The sequence below is a fragment of the Balaenoptera acutorostrata genome, chromosome 9, assembly GCF_949987535.1.
Source record: "Balaenoptera acutorostrata chromosome 9, mBalAcu1.1, whole genome shotgun sequence".
NCBI lineage: Eukaryota > Metazoa > Chordata > Mammalia > Artiodactyla > Balaenopteridae > Balaenoptera > Balaenoptera acutorostrata.
The window spans coordinates 102,012,583-102,031,013 of NC_080072.1; the positions used below are offsets into that span (position 1 = coordinate 102,012,583).

The window sequence follows — 18,431 nt, forward strand, 5'->3', positions numbered from 1 at the left end:
TCAGGTGGACTCCAACATTTATGTTCTAGGCACAGAGCTATTAAGCCCCAAAGAGGAGCTGCTATCCTCACTCACATTCAACTCCATGGAAATTATTCTTAAATCAATTCAAATAAATGAATGTCTACTCTGTACAGAGCACTATATACAAATGAGACTCTGAAGATAATGCGAAAGATGTAAATATATTGTACCTACCTCCAATAAACTTTAAGTTCTAGTTGGCAGAGAAAATACATATATGAATGGATTGAGGTCAGTTGCAAAGCATTGTGTCACCACAGGTAATATGACATCCTATGAAATGAATAAACTCTGAAGCGATGCACGGGAAACCAGTGACTGGAGAAGAAAGTTCATCAATGAATGTTGAGAAGAGGAATAAAATAAAGCATATGATGAATGGAGTTGATCCCATTTCCACTATCTTCCTGACTATTTTGTCAGTAGGAAGAAAACATACTTTGGAGAACCTATGGAAAGAGAACACAACCTTAGCACTTACTAGAAAGGTTTCATTAAAGGTATGGCTTGTGATCACAGAGCAATGGAAAGACTGAAGGAGAGGAAAGGATTTTTCTGTGATTACAGCTAAAACTACTAGTTATTACTCTTTCCCTTGGCGAATAGGTTTCCATAGGGTTCCGTCAAATACAAACCATAATAGTTATAAATCAAACCCAGACTTATTCTCTACAAAGAAAGGCAAAAGGGCAGAGGGGAGGGAAGGGCATCAATTTCAACATTTTCAAGGGATTTTCCATGAGATCTATCCAGTCTAACGAAAAAGAAGAAAAACTTTTTTTCTGAATTAATCTTGAAAATAGAGCTTTACTGGATGAACGAACTAGAACGCCAATTGCTTATTTCAGCTCCCCTTCCTGCAAACCTCCAATTTAATAAAGAATGGGCTGTTGAAAAGAATCTTGGGGATGGCAGACAAGTATTCCCTATTTACAAGGTCGTATCTAAGCTATGTTCAACTTTTCTTCAAGCTAAGACATAGACTTCAGCCTTTAATAGGAAGATTTACTGAAGCTTCTCTGAAAATAGCATTTTCCAAACTGTACTAAAGAAAAAAAGAGGCACTTAAGATGCTAATGAATATTACTAAATAAAACAGTTCTAGAGTCAAATAACTTTGGGAAAGCTGAGTTCAATTTTTTGCAGCCTTAGACATGTGCATGTACATTTTGTATCTCTACTGGGGACATATTCAGAATTTCTCAAACTTGTTTGACCTTGGAATACCCTGTTATTTTGTGGAACTTGTACTACTATCTCATAGGTCTAAGTATTCCAAAAAGGAGCCATGTTCTCTTTCCTTACATAACTTTTAGAAAGACGAGGTAAATTGAATAATGGGTGGAGAAAGAAAACTACCAACTGGCCATGGTTTTGACCCCATGCCTGGGAGTGATAAGCCTTTACTTCCATGGACTCTGGGTTCATCACTGAATAAGAGTGAGTGACAAATCTCTAATGCCTCGTTCCATGATTTTCAGGGCTACCCTCACAGCAACATGAAGAAGCAGTAGAGTCAATCTCTCCTGTAATGGGCAGCTCCGGGTTGGCCTTGGTGGTGTCCGTGGGAGACAAGGCAGGGGTTCCTACCCAGGTGATGGCCAAGAGCTCTGGAAAACTGGAGGAGCACATGGAGTGAAAGATTATTTATACAGTGTGCCTAAACCACTGGGACAACTAAAATTCAGTATTTCATCCTAGTCTCTGAGATATACTCAAGGACTCAAAGTTCAGACTCCTTTAGCGGGTCATTCTGTATCTGCTGGCTGTACTTCCCTGCCCTCTCCCACACCTGAGCAGAACCTAAGACAAATTCACACAGAATATAATGGGATCACACTTCTTCAGATCCTCTGTGTGAGTGTGACTCTTTACAATACTATCATTATTTATGATTATTCAAAGAGGAGGAAACAGAGGCACTGAAGGGAAAGTTTCACCTCTTAGAGTAGTATAGCTAGAGGGAAATCCTTAGGCAAACCTTCTGTCTACAGAAATACAGCTCACTTGGTGGAGAGAACACGTTATAATCACTACATCCAAACGATTTAATTCCTACCCTGTGACATGGCCAGCTGAGTCAAACTGCACTATCCTCAGAGTCAGAGATACAGGAAAAGTCTGTCAACTCGTTAATGTGTGATGCATTTTGCAACAGCATTAACCACAATGTTTAGCCAGTGAGTAAAATTAACATAACTCTCAACGTGAACACTGTATCTTTCCATGTAACTGTATTTATACATTTTTTCATATTTCCAAATATTGTTGTCAATTAAGAACTCTCTGTTGTAACAATAAACGGATTTGAAGAATAACTTAAGTTTGTATAGTGCTTTACAGTTTATGAAGTACTTTCATTTACGTGTCTTATTTTATCCTCAGTATAACTCTGAGAGGCGGAATTTAGTGTCTTCATTTTATGGTGCAGAAATTAGAGATTGAGAGATTATCACCAAACTAATAGCTGGCAGAGTGAGACTGAAACCCAGCCTCTCTGATTTCAGCACTGTCAACTCCCCATGAAGCGAAGCACTACCCACGTGCTCCAAAGGATGTCCCTTATCAGTTCATGGTAATCTCAATTTTTTCTGTATTCCTTGTGCAAAGTACTAGTAAAACTAGTACTTTATTGAAAACTGTCTTATTTACCAATTATTTAATGAATATCTGCCTTATCTATCCCACTCAAATATAAACCTTTGGTTACACTGTACTTTCAGAGACCCCTGAAGAATGTCCCCTCCCTCTAGACCCTATACAACCAGGTTCAATCCTATGCAACAGAACCCAGCACAGACCAGGGGTGGCCCCTTCCTACCTCTCGGCAACTCTCTCTGGACTTCTCGACCCCTGTCCTCGCTTAGGGAGGAGACTCTCCTGTGTGCCGTGCGCTCCCAGAGCACCAGTGTGGTCGTCTCTGGAGCACTCACACCACCATGCTGTACTGCGAGTGTCTATCATGTCCCCACTTGACCTTGGGCATCTTGAGAACAGCGATCTTGGGTTCCTTCACTTTGAATCCCCAGAATCTAGTACACCGTAGGCTGTCAATAATTAATAAATAAGTTATCTAATAAATACACAAAGTAACACAAAACCAATTAAGGCAGTTATCGCCTTTGAGGAGTTCCCAGTCTCATGAGGGAGAAAGACTGATCAAGAGACCACGACAAGCAACATCCCGGGGTGCAGATGGGTTCAAGGTGCTCTGGGAGTGTAGACAGGTAGGGATTGTGCTGCTCGGCCCCTCAGAGACAGTGAAGTTGGGCAGAAGCTTCAAGAAGAGTAGAAGGTCCCCAGCCAATGGGCGTGGAGCTGAGAGAAAAGGGTGGGAGTGGGCAGCAAAGCGCGACAGCAGGCTTTAGAGCGGCTCTACTTTTGGGCTGTACAGCAGCCCCTTCTCTGGGGGAGCTGCCCCTCTCTCCAGCCAACCTCACGGTTCTAACAGCAGCTACAAGTCATGCACGGTATCTTGTTCCCCTGGCCCAGAGGACTTCCCAGAGGTTTTGAAAATTTCTTCAGGCTCACCGAGGAAGCAAATCTGAGAGAACAGAGCTGACTGGGAGAGAGAAGCCGAGGACAAAGTTGGAGGAAGGGTGTCGTGGAAGTGCTCGAGTCCCTGACTCTGGTGATGTCTGGAGTCTGGTGGACCCCTGCCTTTGCTGAAGTCTGGTTTTCTACTTCAACTTAGTGAAGCTGGTTTTCTGTCACTTGCAAACACAAGAATCCGGATCCACACTAAGACCTTACTAATATCTCCCACAACATGCAGAGATAGGCGCGAAGTAGCTACTCGATATTTTATTCCTCAAATGGACCTTTTCCCATCATCGAGTTCAATCTCTTTATTTAAAGATGGGGACACAGGCTTGAGCACTTTTCCCCAAGTTACCCATCCGACTCACAAAAGAAGCTGAACTCTCTTCCCAGAACAGTGCTGTATCCACACAGACTGCTGCCCTTGTTGCCATTTGCTGGGTAATTAGCCTCAAGGTAAGAAGTGATAACGGGGTTCACATTTGGTGAAAAAATCACAATGGGCACAGAATTCATGATATGACTGTAAAGTGATGATCTTATGTTTTCTACTTAATTCTATAACTAGCCCCTGGCATGCACCTGGGAGGTGGGTGTTTTGAGACAAGGCACACTCCTTGACCTCAAGTAGTTCACCAAGTAGAATAAGAAGTTGTACAGCTTACCAGAGCTCACAGACCCTCAAATTAGCCATCTGGGAGAATATGTACTTATTACTTTTGCAAGTGCTGACAAGTCTCCTCTGAACCGGTTACGAGCCAAACAAAAATGTCACCTCATAATTTCATAACTGCATTTAAATTCATTTTTAATCAAAAATGGTATCATTGGGCTTCCCTGGTGGCGCAGTGGTTGAGAATCTGCCTGCCAATGCAGGGGACACGGGTTCGAGCCCTGGTCTGGGAAGATCCCACATGCCGCGGAGCAACTGGGCCCGTGAGCCACAACTACTGAGCCTGCGCGTCTGGAGCCTGTGCTCCGCAACAAGAGAGGCCGCGACAGTGAGAGGCCCGCGCACCGCGATGAAGAGTGGCCCCCGCTCGCCGCAACTAGAGAAGGCCCTCGCACGGAGACGAAGACCCAACACAGCCAAAAATAAATAAATTAATTAATTTTAAAAAAACTGGTATCATTCAGCTGGACCAACTGGATACGGCACTTGGTTTTTAGAAAATGCAAAACAGCCTCCAAAGACAACCATTTCCTCCTACTAAGTATATCCACAAGAATGTGCTATGGGCTCTGAGGTCTGCTGTAGAATGTGCTATGGGCTCTGAGGTCTGCTGTAGAATAGGAGGTGCAAAGATGTTTCGCCCGAAGCTAGGCAACATCATTGCCCTCAAGGGAACTATACTATTCAGGATGGGTAAATTTTTACGTATTGTTAAAATAATGACTTCTAGAATTTATATTAAATTTCCAGACAGGCAAAGATCTGCCTAGAGGCAGGTGTCAATATCACCTTAAGTCACCTTGAGTCCCTTCCAGCCCTGTGACTCTGCAGTTGCTTATACTGGATTTCTCCAAGTCTGTGATGGGCTGAAGAGCTATTTCTGCCCTAGTTCTTTTCCTTATATAGGTCAAATCCCATTCCAGTGAGTACCATTACAATAACCACCTCCTGGCCGGCTTATTTTAGACAACCTGATAAAATGAGAATCAAGCATGACCTCCAAGCCAGAGTTGGCTGTGACAGAATTTGACCTGAATATTTAAGCAAGGAGGCAGCCAGTGTCTTAAATTTTTATCTCCATGGCACTGGCCCACTGCAGGACAGTCAGACAAAGGTACAGAAAAATCATCAGTGAGTCCAAACCACAGTACTCAGATTCCTGAATCAGTGACCCCAGTAGCCTGCTAGGCACTGCAAACTCAGAATGTCTGGGGACCCAGTGCTGTGAGTCTCCATGTAAGAAGCGTCTCCATTTTCTGTCAACTCCAGCCAAAGAACAGCATGGAGACTTGCGCATCCAATTTCAGGTCTATAAATAAGCCCTCTTGTCATATTGGACACCCCCAAACCTGCAGTTCCTTTCTCCATTCTTTCCCAGTAGGGCTGGCTTCATGTTTCTTTTTGCATTTGTTGCTCTTTCTTGGAAGGAAGTGTTAGCTGCCACTCTCTGTAATGTTCCTCTACAAGAACGTAAATTCCCTGAGGATAGCAATTTGTTTGTTTGGCTCCCAGCTCTATTTAATATCTGAGTTGTCCTGCTGGAAAGCAAGCGCCATAAAAGTGTGAAATCTCTTGTCTAGAACCGTGCCTGGCATACGGTAAGTGCTCGATAATTATTTGCTGAATGAGCGAATACATGATGAACAGTCATTGTGCAGGACCCAACTCCAATGCCACTCCTCCTTTCCCAGAGCAGTTACAGGTCTTTCCTCTGACCCTTTAGTACTGTTTGCATCTCTCTATTATAACAGTTATGGGATACTCTACTTATGTTATATCTGTTTTCCCAGGTAAACTGGAAAATACTTTATGGCAGGAACTATGTTTTTATAACTCCATGTCCCTGTGCCTAAAACAGTTAAGAGTTCACTCGATGTTTATTGCTTCAATGATCATAAGAATGAATAAAAATGTTTCTCTTGTAACAATGAACACTGAGGATTTATGATTTAACATCATACCTCACATTCTGCCTGGACTCCAGAGCTTTCCAAACTTAAGAAGCCGTGAGTCACTGGGCTTGGAGGGGAGGGGTGTTTGTTTGTGGAGGACTTGTTTCCCGACCTCGATGAATCACATGTATCATCACCCCAACTGCATCCTGTCTGGGGAAGTAACCAAAACCCCTATTTCTGGCCCCAATGGCTTTTTGGTTTTATGAGTAAATGCCACTGACATGTCATTAAATAAATGCCCTCAGAAAGCCCCCAGCCAGTGCCATAACCTATGACAGTCAGGTTGTAGAGGAGCATTCTTGCGAACACAGCACAAGGCAAAGGAGTTAACGTTATTCGCCTTGCCTGTACCACTGCTCTAGCTTCTAACTGCGACCTTGCATCCAAGTTCTTTTCAAACATCTGTTACACTCTTTTCCAATAAATCACAGGTATGATCATGTAACTCTCCTGCAGAAAAATATGCGATGGTCCTCACCATCAACTGAAAACAGACCAAACTTTTTACTCTACAACTCCCTCTAGATTCTGGCTCTGACCTTCTTCACCTGCCATACCTTCCTGCATGCTTATATAACCATATGCTCCCAATAAGATGAACGATTTTCTGATCACATACAAATCCTATACTTTGCTTTGTGACTTTGTTCCCTGTTTCCTCTTAGAATGCCCACCTCCTACTATTTCCAAATGTCTAAAATCTACGTACTCTTTGAGTCTCACCAAATGCCACTTCCTCCACAGTATCATCAGTGATGTTCCAATAAGGAAGAATAATGTCTCTTTTTGCATGCGCAGATTTTATCTGTGCTCCCTTTCCATTAATTATTTCTAATTGCATTATAGACACATACACGCATGTTCATTTCTCTGATAAATCATTTCCTGACGAATATCTGAATCTTAGTCAATGTGATACTCTTTCAACTCCTAGTGGTGCGTGCCAGAGTGGACACTCCAAATAAACTTTGTTAGAGGAAAACCTGAATTAGATCAATTGTTTAAATCCTTATCTTCGGCTCAGAATCTTCAAGAAAGGTTTGACTTAGAATTTTGTTATTCTCATCTCTCTCGTTTTATCCCTTACCTCCTTTCCAAGAAAATATAAGATTCAGAAAGTCTTTGGTCTCTGCAAAGAACTTGGTTTATATCCATAGATCTCAAAGGCAAGGTATTCATCCCAACCTTCCTTCCTCCTATATCCACCTTGCTAGTAGATACAACAAGCTCAAGTGAGAAAATATAATTTTGACCATAAACCCAGTAAAAGGAAAACATAGTTGAGAGGTATTGCCATTTCAAAAAGCAAACTTTAAAAAAGATAGCATACTCCAAAAAGACTTTGCTGTTACTGGCTATTTCAGAATATCCACGCCCCAGTGCCAATTTCAGGGTGGACACATTCCTTCAGTGCGGATAGGCGAGAGTTGAAGCAAGAAAGCTTAGCTTTGTTTGACTGCAAATCACCTTCCTCTCCTTTTTGTTTATTAGTACCATTCTGGTTATGAGAAGAGGGAGGTAGAAGCAGAACAAGGTTAAAAGCACCCATGTCAAGGTCAGATAGAGAGGGAACAGAATGTCAAGAGCTTTGCTTCCTCAACTGTCTTTCAGCAACGAGCACTTCTGCGCAGATGAAAGAGATGGAGGGCCGTCACTTCCCCCTGAGAGCCACCTCCGCAGGCCGCTCCCGTCCAGGCTGCCATCAGGGCGGGGCCCCTCCCTCTCTAGAGGCTAAGTCCTACCCACACCACTTACTGGCTCAATGACCACGGAAAAGTCTGCAATTTCTCTGTCCTTTAAATTGCAAAAGAACGTGGTCAGACTTTATAAACTGCAAAGCGCTGCTTAAATATTAGTTGTTGGCGTGAATTCAAAGACAACTGGTTTTGTTTTTGTTTTCATTACCCTACACCTGGAGTCAGCAAACTTCTTTCTGTAAAGGGCCAAATAAGAAATACTTTAGGCTTTGTGCACTGTATGGGGTCTACTGCAACTACTCAACTCTGCCTTCATAGCAGGAAAGCAACCACTGACAATATGCAAATGAAAGGATATGCTTGGTGCCAATAAAACTTCATTTACAGAAACAGGTGGCAGACTGGATTTGGCCCATGGGCCATATTTGCAAATCCCTGCCCTACATCTTTGGAGGAAATGAAACCCCAGAGGCAGACAGAAAGGCTTGCTAAAATCTTTCCCAGTGCTAATGATTTTGTCACTTCTTGTGAGCAACTGTCCTGAGGCTTACAGACATCTCTTTTAGGTACTTTTTGAAATCAGAGTTTTAGTTTTGTGTACTACCATCACCATCTTCATCAACATCATGCTGTACCTGAGAAGTATTACTGAGACAGGCATAAAAGAACCCTGGTTTTCTACACCTACCACTTGACCACACTCTCTTCTGGGAAAGACAGCTCTGATTATTGTTAAAGAAAATATCAATCATACTTGCGGTGAAAGGTCACTACATTTTTTAACAAATTGGTCCTTTGAGCAAGATGAATTTTAATGGATTGGTTTATTAACCTAAAGGTTGAACCAGACTGAGAGTAACTGAATGATTTGCTCATAATTAGTATTATTTATAATTATTTTACTTGGGAAAAAAGTATCACCTTAAATGTCAGGATGTTTTTTAATTGCCTCAGACGAGATTCAAAATAATTGACTTTGCAAGTGTATTTTAAAAAAAAAACTCATTTAAAATTATCTAAAGCTGCTGAGAGTCTGTCTGCAAGAGGTAAGATATTGACACTCATTACTAGGAACAGGGCAGAAATTGATCCATGATTTTTTTTTAACCACAGGCATTGTGTATTGTAGTCACTTCTGGACTCGAAAAGAGCTGGAATGCTGATAGGGTGATGCGTCTTTCCTCTTGCCCATTAAATCTGTTCTCTAAGTAAGTATGCTGTGTGAATGTCAGCATATGTCTTTTACTCAAATATATATTTGCATATATTTTATATTAAAAAGGGAGTAAGTACATGCTTGAAAATAGAAGGGATACATACGTGCTTGGAGGTTGTAGAAAAATACAGTCTATGTACATATTGTGCGTGTATACACGTGATTTGGATGGGATACCAACTTTTTGAAGGTGAGTAGGTGTATCATTTAGCATCTCTGTAAAAATTTGATTTATCGGGGCTTCCCTGGTGGCGCAGTGCTTGAGAATCTGCCTGCCAATGCAGGCGGCACGGGTTCGAGCCCTGGTCTGGGAAGATCCCACATGCCGCGGAGCAACTGGGCCCGTGAGCCACAACTACTGAGCCTGCGCGTCTGGAGCCTGTGCCCCACAACGAGAGGCCGCGATAGTGAGAGGCCCGCGCACCGCGATGAAGAGTGGCCCCCGCTCGCCGCAACTGGAGAAAGCCCTCGCACAGAAACGAAGACCCAACACAGCCATAAATAAATAAATAAATAAATAAATTTAAAAAAAAAATTTGATTTATCGGTCAATTGGTGGAGAAGAAAAGGAGAGTACATTAACATCTGGGGAAAGATAGCTTTTAAAATAATGCAAGTTGTAAAATATGGATAAATCACTAGTAAAAAACCTGCAGCAGAATAACAATGATGATACCTTATAATTATGTAACACTGTAGAGTTACAAACTTTTGGTGTGTTCAGATATAATCTCAGGAGTGCCTCACATCTACATCTGGATGCAGCAAGGAAGGGTAGTAAGGACTTCACCTGACAGATGGGGAAGAGATGGCTCAGTGAAGTCCAAGGATTTGCTCCCGGTCTACACTGCCTTCCCTGTATTCCACACTCATCTGGAACCCGCAGAAAGGGTGAATGTGTCCACAGGTATCAAAGCCAACCTCAGCAGCCTTCATAGGTCACCTCAACCAGCCTGACTCGGAATGCAGACCCCAGTTTCCCACGTGAGGGATTTTAGTGAGTTAAGTAACAAGCGGACTGGAAAGAACATCCCAGGCAGGGAATATGGTGACGGGATTAAAAACACAGCCTCTTATTCGCTTCTTCCAAACATATTCAGTCTGAGCATGTGCCTGAGACACGGTGTGACACTGACTCGGGCGGCACAGAGTCCAGGACACAGCCAAACCACTCTTCCACGGAGCAAAGCAGACACCATCAATCACTATCTGCATGTTAGAGACATAGAAAAATGTAGCCGAGGCTGGGAAAAAGAACATTCAAAGATGGCTAAAAGGGAAAGAACACAAAGTTTCCCACTTATCTGCCAAAGACACGCATATATATAGACACACACACACACACACATACTCACACAGGTTCCTCCAAAGCTCCGTAAGAAAATACCCTGCTGAGAGTAGTAAGGGTATATTAACTAATTATTATTAATGCCATCTTTTATTTGGCTAGCAATCATAATCTATTAAGAGCATTTATTCACATTATCTTACTTATTCAACCCTCAGAAAAATCCTATAAGGCTGATCAGTAATATATTATTATCTCCCTTTTATAGACAAAGAAAACGGAGACGAGAGGTTTCCTTGCTTAAGCTAATCTCACTAAATGGCAGGATGAGAACTTGACTCCTAGTCATTCCTGAGATCAACTGTGGGAAACTGGAAGGAAGGAGGGAAAGCCTGAGACATTGGTTCACAGTGGGAAGAACCTGAACACACCGCCGTCAGACCAGAATTCTTCCTCGTTTAGGTCAAAAGGCTGGAGTAGGTGTGGCCCTGTGACACACAACCAGAACGGCTAGAGCGACTTCCAGGCACACTTACTCACTTTGAATTTTCTTGTGCAACTGAGCATTTGCTCTCAAACTCCTGGCCTCCAATGTCCTGTGAAGTTTCTGGGCAGCTGAGTTGGAACCAACTTCAAACAAGTTTAAGTCTCTGATTCAGCCCCCAAGCTCTCCCTCTCCGGCTCTGTGGTCAGTCTTTTGCATCACGACCTACGAGCGCGAGTAGTTTTTCTTTTGCACTCCTTTGGGGCTCCTCCCTCGCTCTCCCTCAATCTCCCAGGTCCTGTCTGCACTTCTCCCCCTCCGTCTCTCCTGTCCATCCACTTTTCCCACCATCAAGGGCTCTGTGCCCCGTGTGCCCCTCCGTCGTCCTCTCCCGGGTACCTACCTGGGCTCGGCGGCCACAGGCACCTTCCGGCTGCCCCTCGGCTTTCTTGGTTCTCTGTCTGATGCTGTCTGAAGCCGCCTGCCTCCGTCCAGGGCCTGGGATCCATGAAAGTCTTCAAGCTCTTTGTTACTTTTCCACCTTAGTTGATGATGCTAGGTAAATAACAACAAACCAGAAAAGATGGCATATCAGCTGTGGTTCTCACCCGAAGCTTCCAGAAGTGTCAGCTCAGGCCCCAACATTGCAACAAAGGAATCTAACAGTTGGGTACGTGAAAATCAGTTAGAGGACAGGAGGAGAAAACTTCAGCGCTTCCCAAATTCTGCTGCCCTCCAGGGGCTCCCCCTTGTGGAAGATGCAGGGCATGGCAAGGCGGTACCCAGGCGGGTCGGGGCCTCCAGGAGGAGGGGGAGAGAGAGGAGCTCACACACCCCAGGGGTGCACCCCCCCGGGGCTGTGGAGTCCTGCTCCAGCCATGAATAACAGCCCCTGTGTGAGCCCCTCTGTAATTAATCAAGGAACAGCTTTGGGGAGAGACAGAGTTCCCCATGCCTGGGGGGTCTCTGGTCCAGGTGAGTATGGCATGAGTCATGAACTTGCAGTTTACACTCTGTATGGACGCGGTGATTGGCAACCACTTGCCTCTTTTCACGTCCAATTCCCTCACCAGCACAAATGTATCATAAAGTCGGACATTCACACAGGGCTATTCTGGTGAGACAGGCGTGGTCTCTGCCGTCTGAAGACAGGGAGATGGTCCAGGCTCTTGGACTCTGGCCAGCATGGGCACCCATCCTTTTGGAGTCCTGGCAACTTCTTGCTCCCCACTTGATGGAAACAGACTGTATGTTCACATAGTATCTTTCTCCGGAGAGATTCCGCCTCATTCATTCCCACCTACCCTGGCAGTCAAGTAGGAAATCAAATATAGCACTCTTTCTGCAAACAGAATGGGAGGCTCATGCAACCTAGAAAGGTGTCCAACGCCCTAGAAAAGCCATCGGTGGAGCTAAGGGCCCAGGTTTCCCGACTTCCTCGTGCCTCCTGTGTCTAGACTGTGTTCTGTCTCTGGAGAGCAGGGGAGGTGGGGCTCCCGGACCTTCCTCAGTGCAGGGCGATGAGCGGCACCCTGAAGGAGTACTAATCGACGCGGTGGCTGTGAAGACCACGTGCTGGGTGTGACACAGACAGCTGGACCCAGACCGAGCCTGCCGGAGAGACTGTGTCATTACGTCAAAAGCTGGGGAAACAACCAGTGGGCCTACTGGGATGTTCTTTATTTGCCAGAACCGAGTAAGGAAGCTGCAGAGCGACAACAGTGCCCCGGCCAGAGTTCACATGCCACCACGTGTGTGGTGACACATTATCTCACTTCACCCTTATACCGTTTCTGAGATGGAGTTGGGTTAACCCCATTTTATAGATGAAGAAACTGAGTTCAGAGTGGTTAATTGCCCATAAGATAAGTGGCCATGATAGGGATCAAACCTAAATCTATTTCAGCCTAGATCTCTTCTCACCATATCACATTGCCTCCGTGACTCTTCTAGCTGTCCTGGCCAGGGGACTCGGGCCACGGCATATTAATTTCAGCAAGCCAAATCTCAAGCCAATTCCCGCTGATCTCTATTTAAACTCCATTACCTCCCTGATGTTGGTAGCAGCTCTGTACTGAACCACACGGAAAGACTGAGCTGGGAGTAAAAATATAAAACTCCCACTTACTGAAAACCATCGCTTCTTCATTGGCTCTTTCTCCATAAGCAACCTTGACACTATAGGACCAAAGATAAAACAAACACACAAATACCTTGGGCAAAAGGAGCTGAAATAATGTGATGAAGGAGACGCGTCAAGTCATGATATGGACTCACTAAATATTTCTATCTCATACCTATACCTATACTGGGCTCTGGACTGAATGTGAAAGAGGCAACCCACCCTGAAGACACTTACATGTTGTTATAAACTGAATTCAAGTAAAAAAACAGCAACAAGGATTTGGAGAATTCAAGGAAAGCTGCAGAAACAAAAAAAGATTCCTTTCATGTAATTGGATCTCAACCTGAGGACCTTCAGTGACAGGACTGCTGTGAAGAATGGAATAAAAATCCAGGAATATTTCTCAAAGAGAAGGTATCACAGGGTCTGGAGCACGCGAAGGACACACGCTCAGGGGTGGAAGAATAGGAAAGTGAGTGGGGTGGGAGGGAGAGTCTTGTTTCCCTTTGGGCTGGTCGGAGCATCCCATTCTGCTCCAAACCAGGCAAAATAGAGTATGCTGATAACAGAGCAACCATAGGATAGAAGGGACCCGAAGTCATCTCAGGAGGAATCTGGAAAAGTGGAAATGTTTAGGCAGGTGAAGATACGACTCCATACAGGAAATGACTGCTATCTTCAAATATCCAAAGGGCTCTCAGGTAGAAAGGGATGGGATTTGCTCTAGCTTTCAGGGAATACGATGGAACCAATGGGGAGAAACTCCAAAGAGAATGCTTTTTGACTCACAGAAGAAAAATACTCTGCTAGCTCAATCCAAAATTAGAAGGATCACTTCCTGTCTGGAGAAGGTCAGGAGGGCTCTGTCATTGGAAGTTCTTTGGTCAAAGGATGGGCCCAGGCAGGAAGACCTTCTGGACTGAAGTAACCCTTGGGGATCCCTTTAGCTCTAAGCGTGTTGGGGTCTCTGAACAACCTGAGTTCCAAGAGGAGAAAGTGGACAAGAGAAACGCAGGAAATCCTCACACAGAGCGTGTAACTCCTGTTTAGGGATCACATGTCCTAATATATTCAATGATCACCTAAATGCAAAATGTGCTTACGCCTTTTCCTCTGTTTCTCTCTTTTTTTTTTAAAACCGTATACTTTAATTAATTAATTTATTTATTTAAATTTTTGACTGTATTGGGTCTTCGTTTCTAGTTGCGGCGAGCGGGGGCCACTCTTCATCGCGGTGCGCGGGCCTCTCACTATCGTGGCCTCTCTTGTTGTGGAGCACAGGCTCCAGACGCGCAGGCTCAGTAGTTGTGGCTCATGGGCCCAGTTGCTACGCGGCATGTGGGATCTTCCCAGACCAGGGCTCGAACCCGTGTCCCCTGCATTGGCAGGCAGATTCTCAACCACTGCGCCACCAGGGAAGCCCTCTGTTTCTCTTGAACAGAATTATTTATTTTACTGTCTCAGGAATTCCAATATTTTAAGTACCTCCTAGGTGAGGCAAATGCCCTTTAGAATAGTGGAAAACACAAAGGAGAAGGCCACACTCCCACCCTCTCATCAGTTTAAGGAGAATCTCAGGTTTTAAAAGAGATGTTTGGAAGCCAACTGGTCAAAGACCCCCACCCCTCATGTCTGAATTCCTTCCTTATCTTCCCTGTTTGAGTGTTGCCTGATCTCTGTTTGAATGCTGCCTCCAAAGCTAATTTCACTGTTGGCCATTCCAATGGGGAAATTTGCAAAAATATACACATGTAAAATGCATCAGCAAGACATGGAAACAAAGGCAAAGAAAAATGGTACCTTTAATATGCACTGTATCAGAGTATAACGACAGAACCTGATATTAATAAGGATTATAAAAAGTCAGATTGTAGTAAATTTTTAAAATACCACCTCTAAAACAAATAAACTTATTTACAAGATAGAAATAGACCCACAGACAGAAAATAAACTTCCAAAGGGGAAGTGGGGGAGGGATAAATTAGGAGTTTGGGATTAACAGATACACACTACTAAATACAAAATAGATAACCAACAAGAACCTACTATATAGCACAGGGAACTCAATATTTTGTAATAACCTATAAGGGAAAAGAATCTGAACAAGAATAAATAGAAAGATAGATACAAATGTATAAATGAATCACTGTGCTGTACACCTGAAACTAACACAACATTGTTAATCAACTGTACTTCAATGAAAATGTGAAAAAATAAAGTAAAATAAAATAAAATAAAATACCTCCTCCAGTGTTGAGTGGCCACTACTTATGACACATGGTACTGGTAAAAAGCACAGGTGAAACTGTTGCTCGTCATGCTATCTTTTGCGTATATGTGCAAGCCTTCCAGTGCCGGGTGGGAAGACAGAAGAATAGGGGCAGGAGAAATTAAAATGGTGAAGGTTGCTAATAAGGAGGAAAGCAAGGTATGGGGCTTCGAGGGATGCTGGTACGTGGTATGTATTTCACTTGCTTGTATGATGGGGACTGGGGCAGAGTTATAAAAATGAGTGCAAAGCGGGTGGGGATGGTGGACAAGAGAAATGGGGCATTAAAGAACTGACCTCTGATTGAGTAGAGAGGATGGAGGGCTTAAGTGGAGGAGGGAAAAGACATAGAGTTTAGGGATGGAGGAAAAGGGAGAAACACGAGATCAGTGAGGGAATTGAGAGGTAGGGAGAAGTGAGGAGAGAGCCTCAAGGGAGATCCAAGATACTTGGGATGTTTCCAAAACCATCGTGGGGTCTCAAGAGATGGTGAGAGGTGGGGATAAGGGTAAATGTTTAGGGGGATGCAAGAGACAAAGCCCTGAAAGATCTCCAGAGTGGAAAGAAGCAGAGAGGAAGCTAGACTCATCATAAGACTTAGTCTCTTCCTGGCTGCAAAAGATTGTTAATCCATCAGAAAAATCTGAATCCGTCAAGTGTTGACTGAACACCTCCTATATGCTCAGACATGTGATAGAAATAGAAATCAAAGTGTTAGTAAAAAGTCATGCTAAAGAATGTCCCGTAGTAATCTTAATTACTATCAGTCAATTAACAATCGTTGATTTAGGAACTACTACAGCTGGGGACCATGGTCAGCACGAGCTATATAGTTGGGATCACCAGGCCTATCGACATGGAGGTCACAGATAGTGGGGGTGGGGGGGTGGGGGGGTGGAGCCAAATGTAAAACTGCTACGAAGAATTATAGGGTGCTTCAGAGAAAGATGACGTACAAAAATAGGGTTCGTGATTTTCACATTTTTAACAAAAAAGAGATGTGAGAAGCCAAGAGAAGCAGGAGGAGTCAGGCCATGGCAAGTTTCTTGCTGGCCTGAGAATGGCAGAGAGCATTGCCTGACAACTTCTCAGGGTCCAGAGCAAGGGGGCAGATGCCGAGCCCAGCAGAGGACTGCTGGGGACTGGTGCGGAGCCAGATTGGGCAAGAAACTGACTCTACTCCTCAAGGAAATCAGGAGCACATGATGGAAGGAGGAAGCCTTCTGCCTGAACTCCTTCCCCTCTGGACCCCACTCACCCTGCCTGGCGTGACCTCTTCAGCTCGTTTGGCCTCCGCCCATGGCTAAGTGAGAAAACCATCTCTAAGGAGCCTCTCCAATTTCCTGAATTTTCTGTCTGCCTTGCTTTCCTACTTGGGTTCACAGATGAGCCCATGACCCTCAACGACTGTTTTGGGGAAGCTTTTGCATTTTCCTTGGCAAAGGTGCAGCTCGCTGAATTCTTTTAGGCCAGGCCAATAACAACAAGCCCTAAAATCGCTGAGCCAAGTGGTTTCTTCGGGGATCTGCTTACATTCCCTCCCTGAAAAGAGCAGGGGGCCCACTTCGTGCAGTCTCTGCACACAGAAAATGCATGCTCCACTTTTAAGGTGGCGGAGGCATAGGAGGCTTTGACCAAAGAGGGGATGAGGCACAACTAATTTTTGCTTTGGTTTTATATTGCTCGATTGGGTTTCATTCCATTTAAGATGATGGATAAGACAGCTTGGAGTCAGCTCCCTTGAAGACTGTCTTGAGAAAGGGCTAGGGAAGCTTTTAGTGCAAGCCCCATGGGATCCCAAGTTGGCAGAAGAATTTATGTGTGTCAATACCCTCTCTCATTCCTGAACTTCCACTCAGTTCAGGGTTCAATATTGTAATTACATTCTTGTAAGCTGTGGCTTTGGGAAGAAGATGGAGTCAGTCTATAGATGGCTTGATTTTTTTTTTTTTTTTTAAATAATCACGGAGGGATGTTTGGGTAGAGATAATCCAATTCCATAAAGGATTACTCCAAAGTTTTGTGGGGTTTTTTCTGATTTGGAAATTGTTATATGATGCTTTTTCAATCAGTTTACCTCGCCGTTTATTTTCTATCATGCGAACGTTAGAATGTGGTAATGCTTCCCAGGTGTCCCTAGCTGAGGGGAAAACCCTGAGGACTATCTTCATGGGAGCCTGTCAAGCAGTGGCACAGCCACTTTGGAATTAACAATTATCCGTGAATAATTCACAAGGCCTGTAGTTCACGTGCAGATCACTGAGAACTGACTGCCTCTGAGAAGTGCCTGCAAGATTAGCCAAATGGCCTTGCAAAAACAACAACAACAAGAAAATGATCATAGAAGTACTTCCTCATTTCTTGGCATCAGTGCATGGCTAAGGCGACAGAGTTGCAGGTCCATGCTCTGAGTCTGAGGGTATTCTTCAGGTGGGGGAAACAGGGTCTCTTGAAAACTAAAATTTGAACACATTCTCACACGGCAAGATGACCCACATGCATCCAGAAACACCTAGAGCAGTCATTCAGTACTGAGCTTTCCTACTCAGATGGAAACTAAAGGGTTCTGGGGTCAAACCTGCCATTTTTAGAAGACGGAAATCAGGGCAAGTCACATTTGCAGATGGGTAAATACATTCTAGGGACCTAAGCTGGCTTCAGTGATTTTATCAAAAAGCCTGGCATTAGAGCAAGAGGGTTGATACTGAGAACCCTCCTAGGAATGGGCTCATCCAACAGCCCACCACACCGGCTGACCCAGAAGCTCTCCAGCAGTTTCCAGCCGCTGTGGGGACCTGGCAATCAGAAGTAACCCCATCTTGGGCTTCCCTGGTGGTGCAGCGGTTAAGAATCCACCTGCCAATGCAGGGGACACGGGTTCGAGCCCTGGTCCGGGAAGATCCCACATGCCGTGGAGCAACTAAGCCCGTGCGCCACAACTACTGAGCCTGTGCTCTAGAGCCCGCGAGCCACAGCTACTGAGCCCACGCACCACAACTATTGAAGCCTGCACGCCTAGAGCCCATGCTCTGCAACAAGAGAAGCCACTGCAATGAGAAGCCTGTGCACCGCAATGAAGAGTAGACCCCGCTCGCCGCAACTAGAGAAAGCCCACGCGCAGCAACAAAGACCCAACGCAGCCAAAAATTAAAATTAAAAA

General features: G+C 44.4%; 1 long non-coding RNA gene across 2 annotated transcripts in view; it reads right to left on the bottom strand.

Moving 5' to 3' along the window:
* Positions 1-18,431, bottom strand: part of LOC103006092 (uncharacterized) — a 237,520-nt gene that overhangs the window by 81,079 nt on the left and 138,010 nt on the right. For both annotated transcript variants that reach the window (XR_009009168.1, XR_009009167.1), the window contains exon 4: positions 11,281-11,432. This is a non-coding gene — a long non-coding RNA (uncharacterized LOC103006092). The remainder of the gene's footprint in view (positions 1-11,280; positions 11,433-18,431) is intronic.